A 12629-nucleotide genomic window follows, 5' to 3' on the forward strand; every position below is an offset into this window, starting at 1 on the left:
GTACTGACACCACTATTTAAACTCAGGATCCACTCTAGTGTACTGACACCACTATTTAATCAGGATCCACTCTAGTGTACTGACACCACTATTTAATCACAGGATCCACTCTAGTGTACTGACACCACTATTTAATCACTAAGGATCCACTCTAGTGTACTGACACCACTATTTAATCAGGATCCACTCTAGTGTACTGACACCACTATTTAATCAGGATCCACTCTAGTGTACTGACACCACTATTTAACTGACACACTATTTAATCACTTAGGATCCACTCTAGTGTACTGACACCACTATTTAATCAGGATTCTAATGACACCACTATTTAATCAGGATCCACTCTAGTGTACTGACACCACTATTTAATCAGGATCCACTCTAGTATACTGACACCACTATTTAATCACTTAGGATCCACTCTAGTGTACTGACACCACTATTTCATCAGGATCCACTCTAGTGTACTGACACCACTATTTAATCACTAAGGATCCACTCTAGTGTACTGACACCACTATTTAATCAGGATCCACTCTAGTAAACTGACACCACTATTTAATCAGGATCCACTCTAGTATACTGACACCACTATTTAATCAGGATCCACTCTAGTATACTGACACCACTATTTAATCACTAAGGATCTAGTGTACTGACACCACTATTTAATCTTAGTGATCCACTCTGATCCACTCTAGTGTACTGACACCACTATTTAATCAGGATCCACTCTAGTGTACTGACACCACTATTTAATCAGGATCCACTCTAGTGTACTGACACCACTATTTAATCAGGATCCACTCTAGTGTACTGACACCACTATTTAATCAGGATCCACTCTAGTGTACTGACACCACTATTTAATCAGGATCCACTCTAGTGTACTGACACCACTATTTAATCACTAAGGATCCACTCTAGTGTACTGACACCACTATTTAATCCACTCTAGTGTATGACACCACCTAAGGATCCACTCTAGTGTACTGACACTCTAGTGTACTGACACCACTATTTAATCAGGATCCACTCTAGTGTACTGACACCACTATTTAATCAGGATCCACTCTAGTGTACTGACACCACTATTTAATCAGGATCCACTCTAGTGTACTGACACCACTATTTAATCACTAAGGATCCACTCTAGTGTACTGACACCACTATTTAATCACTTAGTGTACTGATCCACTCTAGTGTACTGACACCACTATTTAATCAGGATCCACTCTAGTGTACTGACACCACTATTTAATCACTAAGGATCCACTCTAGTGTACTGACACCACTATTTAATCAGGATCCACTCTAGTGTACTGACACCACTATTTAATCAGGATCCACTCTAGTGTACTGACACCACTATTTAATCACTAAGGATCCACTCTAGTGTACTGACACCACTATTTAACACCACTATTTAATCATTTAAAGGATCCACTCTAGTGTACTGACACCACTATTTAATCAGGATCCACTCTAGTGTACTGACACCACTATTTAATCAGGATCCACTCTAGTGTACTGACACCACTATTTAATCACTAAGGATCCACTCTGGTGTAGTGACACCACTATTTAATCACTTAGGATCCACTCTAGTGTAGTGACACCACTATTTAATCACTTAGGATCCACTCTAGTGTACTGACACCACTATTTAATCACTTAGGATCCACTCTAGTGTACTGACACCACTATTTAATCACTTAGGATCCACTCTAGTGTACTGACACCACTTTTTAATCACTAACGATCCACTCTAGTATACTGACACCACTATTTAATCAGGATCCACTCTAGTGTACTGACACCACTATTTAATCACTTAGGATCCACTCTAGTGTACTGACACCACTATTTAATCACTTAGGATCCACTCTAGTGTACTGACACCACTATTTAATCACTAACGATCCACTCTAGTATACTGACACCACTATTTAAGCAGGATCCACTCTCGTGTACTGACACCACTATTAAATCAGGATCCACTCTAGTGTACTGACACCACTATTTAATCAGGATCCACTCTAGTGTACTGACACCGCTATTTAATCACTTAGGATCCACTCTAGTGTACTGACACCACTATTTAATCAGGATCCACTCTAGTGTGCTGACACCACTATTTAATCAGGATCCACTCTAGTGTACTGACACCGCTATTTAATCACTTAGGATCCACTCTAGTATACTGACACCACTATTTAATCAGGATCCACTCTAGTGTACTGACACCACTATTTAATCAGGATCCACTCTAGTGTACTGACACCACTATTTAATCAGGATCCACTCTAGTGTACTGACACCGCTATTTAATCACTTAGGATCCACTCTAGTATACTGACACCACTATTTAATCAGGATCCACTCTAGTGTACTGACACCACTATTTAATCAGGATCCACTCTAGTGTGCTGACACCACTATTTAATCAGGATCCACTCTAGTGTACTGACACCACTATTTAATCAGGATCCACTCTAGTGTACTGACACCACTATTTAATCAGGATCCACTCTAGTGTACTGACACCACTATTTAATCAGGATCCACTCTAGTGTACTGACACATATTTAATCACTAAGGATCCACTCTAGTGTACTGACACCACTATTTAATCAGGATCCACTCTAGTGTGCTGACACCACTATTTAATCAGGATCCACTCTAGTATACTGACACCACTATTTAATCAGGATCCACTCTAGTGTACTGACACCACTATTTAATCAGGATCCACTCTAGTATACTGACACCACTATTTAATCAGGATCCACTCTAGTATACTGACACCACTATTTAATCAGGATCCACTCTAGTGTACTGACACCACTATTTAATCAGGATCCACTCTAGTATACTGACACCACTATTTAATCAGGATCCACTCTAGTATACTGACACCACTATTTAATCAGGATCCACTCTAGTGTGCTGACACCACTATTTAATCAGGATCCACTCTAGTGTACTGACACCACTATTTAATCAGGATCCACTCTAGTGTACTGACACCACTATTTAATCAGGATCCACTCTAGTATACTGACACCACTATTTAATCAGGATCCACTCTAGTGTACTGACACCACTATTTAATCACTAAGGATCCACTCTAGTGTACTGACACCACTATTTAATCACTAAGGATCCACTCTAGTGTACTGACACCACTATTTAATCACTAAGGATCCACTCTAGTGTACTGACACCACTATTTAATCACTAAGGATCCACTCTAGTGTACTGACACCACTATTTAATCAGGATCCACTCTAGTGTACTGACACCACTATTTAATCACTAAGGATCCACTCTAGTGTAGTGACACCACTATTTAATCACTTAGGATCCACTCTAGTGTAGTGACACCACTATTTAATCACTTAGGATCCACTCTAGTGTACTGACACCACTATTTAATCACTTAGGATCCACTCTAGTGTACTGACACCACTATTTAATCACTTAGGATCCACTCTAGTGTACTGACACCACTGTTTAATCAGGATCCACTCTAGTATACTGACACCACTATTTAATCACTTAGGATCCACTCTAGTGTACTGACACCACTATTTAATCACTTAGGATCCACTCTAGTGTACTGACACCACTATTTAATCACTAACGATCCACTCTAGTATACTGACACTACTATTTAATCAGGATCCACTCTAGTGTACTGACACCACTATTAAATCAGGATCCACTCTAGTGTACTGACACCACTATTTAATCAGGATCCACTCTAGTGTACTGACACCGCTATTTAATCACTTAGGATCCACTCTAGTGTACTGACACCACTATTTAATCAGGATCCACTCTAGTGTACTGACACCACTATTTAATCAGGATCCACTCTAGTGTGCTGACACCACTATTTAATCAGGATCCACTCTAGTGTACTGACACATATTTAATCACTAAGGATCCACTCTAGTGTACTGACACTACTATTTAATCAGGATCCACTCTAGTGTGCTGACACCACTATTTAATCAGGATCCACTCTAGTGTGCTGACACCACTATTTAATCAGGATACACTCTAGTAAACTGACACCACTATTTAATCAGGATCCACTCTAGTATACTGACACCACTATTTAATCAGGATCCACTCTAGTGTACTGACACCACTATTTAATCAGGATCCACTCTAGTGTACTGACACCACTATTTAATCAGGATCCACTCTAGTATACTGACACCACTATTTAATCACTAAGGATCCACTCTAGTGTAGTGACACCACTATTTAATCAGGATCCACTCTAGTGTTCTGACACCACTATTTAATCAGGATCCACTCTAGTGTACTGACACCACTATTTAATCAGGATCCACTCTAGTGTACTGACACCACTATTTAATCAGGATCCACTCTAGTATACTGACACCACTATTTAATCAGGATCCACTCTAGTATACTGACACCACTATTTAATCAGGATCCACTCTAGTATACTGACACCACTATTTAATCAGGATCCACTCTAGTATACTGACACCACTATTTAATCAGGATCCACTCTAGTGTACTGACACCACTATTTAATCAGGATCCACTCTAGTATACTGACACCACTATTTAATCAGGATCCACTCTAGTATACTGACACCACTATTTAATCAGGATCCACTCTAGTATACTGACACCACTATTTAATAAGGATCCACTCTAGTATACTGACACCACTATTTAATCAGGATCCACTCTAGTATACTGACACCACTATTTAATCAGGATCCACTCTAGTATACTGACACCACTATTTAATCAGGATCCACTCTAGTATACTGACACCACTATTTAATCAGGATCCACTCTAGTATACTGACACCACTATTTAATCAGGATCCACTCTAGTATACTGACACCACTATTTAATCAGGATCCACTCTAGTATACTGACACCACTATTTAATCAGGATCCACTCTAGTATACTGACACCACTATTTAATCAAGATCCACTCTAGTATACTGACACCACTATTTAATCAGGATCCACTCTAGTATACTGACACCACTATTTAATCAGGATCCACTCTAGTATACTGACACCACTATTTAATCAGGATCCACTCTAGTATACTGACACCACTATTTAATCAGGATCCACTCTAGTATACTGACACCACTATTTAATCAGGATCCACTCTAGTGTACTGACACCACTATTTAATCAGGATCCACTCTAGTATACTGACACCACTATTTAATCAGGATCCACTCTAGTGTACTGACACCACTATTTAATCAGGATCCACTCTAGTGTACTGACACCACTATTTGATCAGGATCCACTCTAGTATACTGACACCACTATTTAATCAGGATCCAAAACAGTTTTTCATTGAAACAATTCATTTGTATGGACCGAATCAGTCCCATGAAGCTGGACATTGGTCTTTCTCCACTAGAGGGCAGTATACCACCAAGAACCCATTCAGTGTTTTATAATGAGTTCCTGCCACACATCCCTGCTAATAATCTCTGTTAAATAAATGATGTGTTTGATTTGATGGTGTTAAAGTGTAGCAGGTTGGTTCTATGTCTTTGCAGTGTGTCGTCCTCCGCTGTTTGCATACCGTATGAAACAGATTTAAACAGCATGTTTTATTAAGCTCCGGTACAGCCGGAAGATGATTGCTCTGAGACAGGGTCCTCGTCCATAATGGCACCCTATTCCCTACCTGGTCTAAAGTAGTGCACTACACGAGAATAGGGTGCAATTTGTGTCACAGCTAATCCAGTGAACTGAATAGGAGCTTAATGTATTTCTCTGTCAGTTTTCTCTTGATGTAAGCTCACCTAATTATCTTAGAGCAGATGAGTCTTAGTGTGCGCCACGAATGGCTCCCTATTCCCTATATAGTACACTACTTTAGACCAGAGTACTATGCCACCCTATTCCCTATATAGTGCACTACTTTAGACCAGAGCACTATGCCACCCTATTCCCTATATAGTGCACTACTTTAGACCAGAGCACTATGGCACCCTATTCCCTATATAGTGTACTACTTTAGACCAGAGCCCTATGGCACCATATTCCCTATATAGTGCACTACTTTAGACCAGAGCACTATGGCACCCTATTCCCTATATAGTGCACTACTTTAGACCAGAGCACTATGGCACCCTATTCCCTATATAGTACACTACTTTAGACCAGAGCACTATGGCACCCTATTCCCTATATAGTACACTACTTTAGACCAGAGCACTATGGCACCCTATTCCCTATATAGTACACTACTTTAGACCAGAGCACTATGCCACCATATTCCCTATATAGTGCACTACTTTAGACCAGAGCACTATGCCACCCTATTCCCTATATAGTGCACTACTTTAGACCAGAGCACTAAGGGGAATATACTGTACACTACTTTAGACCAGAGCACTATGCCACCCTATTCCCTATATAGTGCACTACTTTAGACCAGAGCACTATGCCACCCTATTCTCTATATAGTGCACTACTTTAGACCAGAGCACTAAGGGGAATATACTGTACACTGCGTAGGGAATAGGGTGCTATTTTGGTTGCTGAAGTCAGAACACTAGTCTTCTGTCTGTCTGATTGATGGAAGTCCTTCACTGGCTGCTGTTAGTCTTATTAAAGGGGACCAATATGCCTGGACATATTGTTGTAGTAAGTGTCAAGATTATACAAATAGTATTCAGAAATATTGTTTTCCAGTGTTCAGCTCATTTGAAATCTATTTACCTGGTGTTTATCTGTGTTTATAATGGTGATATAGCATGGCTCATTTGAAATCCATTTACCTGGTGTTTATCTGTGTTTATAATGGTGATATAGCATGGCTCATTTGAAATCCATTTACCTAGTGTTTATCTGTGTTTATAATGGTGATATAGCATGGCTCATTTGAAATCCATTTACCTGGTGTTTATCTGTGTTTATAATGGTGATATAGCATGGCTCATTTGAAATCCATTTACCTGGTGTTTATCTGTGTTTATAATGGTGATATAGCATGGCTCATTTGAAATCCATTTACCTGGTGTTTATCTGTGTTTATAATGGTGATATAGCATGGCTCATTTGAAATCCATTTACCTGGTGTTTATCTGTGTTTATAATGGTGATATAGCATGGCTCATTTGAAATCCATTTACCTGGTGTTTATCTGTGTTTATAATGGTGATATAGCATGGCTCATTTGAAATCCATTTACCTGGTGTTTATCTGTGTTTATAATGGTGATATAGCATGGCTCATTTGAAATCCATTTACCTGGTGTTTATCTGTGTTTATAATGGTGATATAGCATGGCTCATTTGAAATCTATTTACCTGGTGTTTATCTGTGTTTATAATGGTGATATAGCATGGCTCATTTGAAATCCATTTACCTGGTATTTATCTGTGTTTATAATGGTGATATAGCATGGCTCATTTGAAATCCATTTACCTGGTATTTATCTGTGTTTATAATGGTGATATAACATGGCTCATTTGAAATCCATTTACCTGGTGTTTATCTGTGTTTATAATGGTGATATAGCATGGCTCATTTGAAATCCATTTACCTGGTGTTTATCTGTGTTTATAATGGTGATATAACATGGCTCATTTGAAATCCATTTACCTGGTGTTTATCTGTGTTTATAATGGTGATATAGCATGGCTCATTTGAAATCCATCTACCTCATGTTTATCTGTGTTTATAATGGTGATATAGCATGGCTCATTTGAAATCCATTTACCTGGTGTTTATCTGTGTTTATAATGGTGATATAGCATGGCTCATTTGAAATCCATTTACCTGGTGTTTATCTGTGTTTATAATGGTGATATAGCATGGCTCATTTGAAATCCATTTACCTGGTGTTTATCTGTGTTTATAATGGTGATATAGCATGGCTCATTTGAAATCCATTTACCTGGTGTTTATCTGTGTTTATAATGGTGATATAGCATGGCTCATTTGAAATCCATGTACCTGGTATTTATCTGTGTTTATAATGGTGATATAGCATGGCTCATTTGAAATCCATTTACCTGGTGTTTATCTGTGTTTATAATGGTGATATAGCATGGCTCATTTGAAATCTATTTACCTGGTGTTTATCTGTGTTTATAATGGTGATATAGCATGGCTCATTTGAAATCCATTTACCTGGTATTTATCTGTGTTTATAATGGTGATATAGCATGGCTCATTTGAAATCCATTTACCTGGTATTTATCTGTGTTTATAATGGTGATATAACATGGCTCATTTGAAATCCATTTACCTGGTGTTTATCTGTGTTTATAATGGTGATATAGCATGACTCATTTGAAATCTATTTACCTGGTGTTTATCTGTGTTTATAATGGTGATATAGCATGGCTCATTTGAAATCTATTTACCTGGTATTTATCTGTGTTTATAATGGTGATATAACATGGCTCATTTGAAATCCATTTACCTGGTGTTTATCTGTGTTTATAATGGTGATATAGCATGACTCATTTGAAATCTATTTACCTGGTGTTTATCTGTGTTTATAATGGTGATATAGCATGGCTCATTTGAAATCCATTTACCTGGTGTTTATCTGTGTTTATAATGGTGATATAGCATGGCTCATTTGAAATCCATCTACCTCATGTTTATCTGTGTTTATAATGGTGATATAGCATGGCTCATTTGAAATCCATTTACCTGGTGTTTATCTGTTATAACACAGTGTATAGTGATAGCGTAGCATGATAACAGTAGTGGGGATATAACATGGTATTTGAACAGGTTATCGATAGAACTGACTGTCCTCTCCTCCTCCTCCCGCCAGTCTCCGCTGGCCCAGAGTGGTCGTCTATCAGAGTCTCTGAGGAAGTCTCAGCTGTGGTCAGGTGTCGTGGGGGTGACCCTGGTGGAGGGACAGGACCTGCCAGAGGACGGACCTGGAGAGCTGTTTGTTCGGTTCAGACTGGGGGAGCAGAGATACAAGAGCAGGGTAGGAGTTGCACACATATGGACACACACACTCATACACAACACACACACACACACACACACACACACACACACACACACACACACACACACACACACACACACACATATGGACACACACACACACATATGGACACACACACACATACACACACACACACTCTCCCTCCACCTCTAAGTCCTCTCTCCCCTCCTATCTTCAGAACCAGCCCAAGAAGGCCAACCCCCAGTGGAGGGAGAGGTTTGACTTCAACCGGTTCCCGGAGGGTCCTGGGGTGCTGGAGATAGAGGTCTGGAACAAAGAGGGACGCAAATATGAGGAGTGTTACGGCATGTGAGTTACAACATGGTCATTCTGGATCTCTGTAGTTACAACATGGTCATTCTGGATCTCTGTAGTTACAACATGGTCATTCTGGATCTCTGTAGTTACAACATGGCTCATTCTGGATCTCTTTAGTTACAACATGGTCATTCTGGATCTCTGTAGTTACAACATGGTCATTCTGGATCTCTGTAGTTACAACATGGTCATTCTGGATCTCTGTAGTTACAACATGGTCATTCTGGATCTCTGTAGTTACAACATGGTCATTCTGGATCTCTGTAGTTACAACATGGTCATTCTGGATCTCTGTAGTTACAACATGGTCATTCTGGATCTCCGTAGTTACTACATGGTCATTCTGGATCTCTGTAGTTACAACATGGTCATTCTGGATCCCTTTAGTTACAACATGGTCATTCTGGATCTCTGTAGTTACAACATGGTCATTCTGGATCTCTGTAGTTACAACATGGTCATTCTGGATCTCTGTAGTTACAACATGGTCATTCTAGATCTCTGTAGTTACAACATGGTCATTCTGGATCTCTGTAGTTACAACATGGTCATTCTGGATCTCTGTAGTTACAACATGGTCATTCTGGATCCCTTTAGTTACAACATGGTCATTCTGGATCTCTGTAGTTACAACATGGTCATTCTGGATCTCTGTAGTTACAACATGGTCATTCTGGATCTCTGTAGTTACAACATGGTCATTCTGGATCTCTGTAGTTACAACATGGGTCATTCTGGATCTCTGTAGTTACAACATGGTCATTCTGGATCTCTGTAGTTACAACATGGTCATTCTGGATCTCTGTAGTTACAACATGGTCATTCTGGATCTCTGTAGTTACAACATGGTCATTCTGGATCTCTGTAGTTACAACATGGTCATTCTGGATCTCTGTAGTTACAACATGGTCATTCTGGATCTCTGTAGTTACAACATGGCTCATTCTGGATCTCTTTAGTTACAACATGGGTCATTCTGGATCTCTGTAGTTACAACATGGGTCATTCTGGATCTCTGTAGTTACAACATGGGTCATTCTGGATCCCTTTAGTTACAACATGGTCATTCTGGATCTCTTTAGTTCCAACATGGTCATTCTGGATCTCTGTAGAATCATTGTGATGTCAAATGAATGATACCACTGATTTGTCTGTCTTTCAGCCATCAACTTTATAGTCTCTTTTCCTTGCAAATGCATAAGACGAACCTTTCCTCCTTGTTTGAACCAAACCATACGGCCTCATATTGTTGATGTGTGTGTTCTGTCTCTGTGTGTTCTGTCTCTGTGTGTCCTGTCTCTGTGTGTTCTGTCTCTGTGTGTCCTGTCTCTGTGTGTTCTGTCTCTGTGTGTCCTGTCTCTGTGTGTTCTGTCTCTGTGTGTCCTGTCTCTGTGTGTCTCTGTGTGTCTCTGTGTGTCTCTGTGTGTTCTGTCTCTGTGTGTCCTGTCATTGTGTGTCCTGTCTCTGTGTGTCCTGTCATTGTGTGTTCTGTCTCTGTGTGTCCTGTCTCTGTGTGTCCTGTCTCTGTGTGTTCTGTCTCTGTGTGTTCTGTTCTGTGTTCTGTCTCTGTGTGTCTCTGTGTGTCTCTGTGTGTCTCTGTGTGTTCTGTCTCTGTGTGTCCTGTCATTGTGTGTCCTGTCTCTGTGTGTCCTGTCATTGTGTGTCCTGTCTCTGTGTGTTCTCTCTCTGTGTGTTCTGTCTCTGTGTGTTCTGTCTCTGTGTGTCCTGTCATTGTGTGTCCTGTCTCTGTGTGTCCTGTCTCTGTGTCCTGTCCTGTGTGTCCTGTCTCTGTGTGTCCTGTCTCTGTGTGTTCTGTCTCTGTGTGTCCTGTCTCTGTGTGTTCTGTCTCTGTGTGTTCTGTCTCTGTGTGTTCTGTCTCTGTGTGTCCTGTCTCTGTGTGTTCTGTCTCTGTGTGTTCTGTCTCTGTGTGTTCTGTCTCTGTGTGTCCTGTCTCTGTGTGTCTCTGTGTGTTCGGTCTCTGTGTGTTCTGTCTCTGTGTGTCCTGTCTCTGTGTGTTCTGTCTCTGTGTGTCCTGTCTCTGTGTGTTCTGTCTCTGTGTGTCCTGTCATTGTGTGTTCTGTCTCTGTGTGTCCTGTCTCTGTGTGTCTCTGTGTGTTCTGTCTCTGTGTGTCCTGTCATTGTGTGTTCTGTTCTGTTTGTATCAGGTGTGAGGTGGACCTGTCCAGTGTTCTACCCAACCAGTCTCAGCTGTTCACGCGGTTTCTGAAAGAGGGAAAAGGTCGTGTGGTCTTCCTGATCGCTCTGAGCACGTGCAGTGGCGTCTCCATCTCCGACATGTGTGCCCCGCCCCTCGAGGAGCCTCAGGAGAGAGAGAAAACTCTGGAGAAATATGTCAGTACTGTCATATAATATTAATATACCTCCTCTGTTATAGAGACGTCAGTACTGTCATATAATATTAATATACCTCCTCTGTTATAGAGATAGAGTCATATAATATTAATATACCTCCTCGTTATCAGTACTGTCATATAATATTAATATACCTCCTCTGTTATAGAGAGGCAGTGCTGTTGTTTTACAGGGTACTGTCATATAATATTAATGTGTTGTTTTACATAGTCCTCCTCTGTCTGTAATGTGTTGTTTTAGAGACAGGGTCAGTGCTGTTGTTTTACAGGGTCAGTCCTGTCTGTAATGTGTTGTTTTACAGGGTCAGTCCTGTCTGTAATGTGTTGTTTTACAGGGTCAGTCCTGTCTGTAATGTGTTGTTTTCACAGGGTCAGTCCTGTCTGTAATGTGTTGTTTTACAGGGTCGGTCCTGTCTGTAATGTGTTGTTTTACAGGGTCAGTCCTGTCTGTAATGTGTTGTTTACAGGGTCAGTCCTGTCTGTAATGTGTTGTTTTTACAGGGTCGGTCCTGTATGTGTGTTTTTACAGGGTCAGTCCTGTCTGTAATGTGTTGTTTTACAGTTTTACAGGGTCAGTCCTGTCTGTAATGTGTTGTTTTACAGGGGTCCTGTCTGTAATGTGTTGTTTTACAGGGTCGGTCCTGTCTGTAATGTGTTGTTTTACAGGGTCGGGTCCTGTCTGTAATGTGTTGTTTTACAGGGTCAGTCCTGTCTGTAATGTGTTGTTTTACAGGGTCAGTCCTGTCTGTAATGTGTTGTTTTACAGGGTCAGTCCTGTCTGTAATGTGTTGTTTTACAGGGTCAGTCCTGTCTGTAATGTGTTGTTTTTACAGGGTCAGTCCTGTCTGTAATGTGTTGTTTTACAGGGTCAGTCCTGTCTGTAATGTGTTGTTTTACAGGGTCAGGTCTGTAATG

The 12629-nt window shown here is 40.4% G+C and overlaps 2 long non-coding RNA genes across 30 annotated transcripts; one reads left to right on the plus strand and one right to left on the minus strand.

The window, feature by feature from the left end:
• Positions 1-6356: 6356 nt before the first annotated feature.
• LOC127924856 (uncharacterized) lies at positions 6357-8714 on the minus strand. 29 transcript variants are annotated; one of them, XR_008119084.1, is made up of 5 exons: positions 8532-8639; positions 7647-8413; positions 7529-7587; positions 6939-7410; positions 6358-6879 (listed from the first exon to the last, which is right to left on the minus strand). It is a non-coding gene; the product is annotated as an uncharacterized LOC127924856 (long non-coding RNA). The 29 variants fall into 29 exon arrangements; XR_008119082.1 differs by having other exon boundaries at positions 6939-7469; XR_008119090.1 differs by having other exon boundaries at positions 6357-6879; positions 6939-7587; positions 7765-8413.
• Positions 8549-11688, plus strand: LOC127924855 (uncharacterized). Its single transcript, XR_008119061.1, has 3 exons — positions 8549-9000; positions 9203-9333; positions 11508-11688. It is a non-coding gene; the product is annotated as an uncharacterized LOC127924855 (long non-coding RNA).
• The last annotated feature ends 941 nt before the right edge of the window (positions 11689-12629 follow it).

The sequence above is a fragment of the Oncorhynchus keta genome, unplaced genomic scaffold (genome assembly GCF_023373465.1).
Source record: "Oncorhynchus keta strain PuntledgeMale-10-30-2019 unplaced genomic scaffold, Oket_V2 Un_contig_4651_pilon_pilon, whole genome shotgun sequence".
NCBI lineage: Eukaryota > Metazoa > Chordata > Actinopteri > Salmoniformes > Salmonidae > Oncorhynchus > Oncorhynchus keta.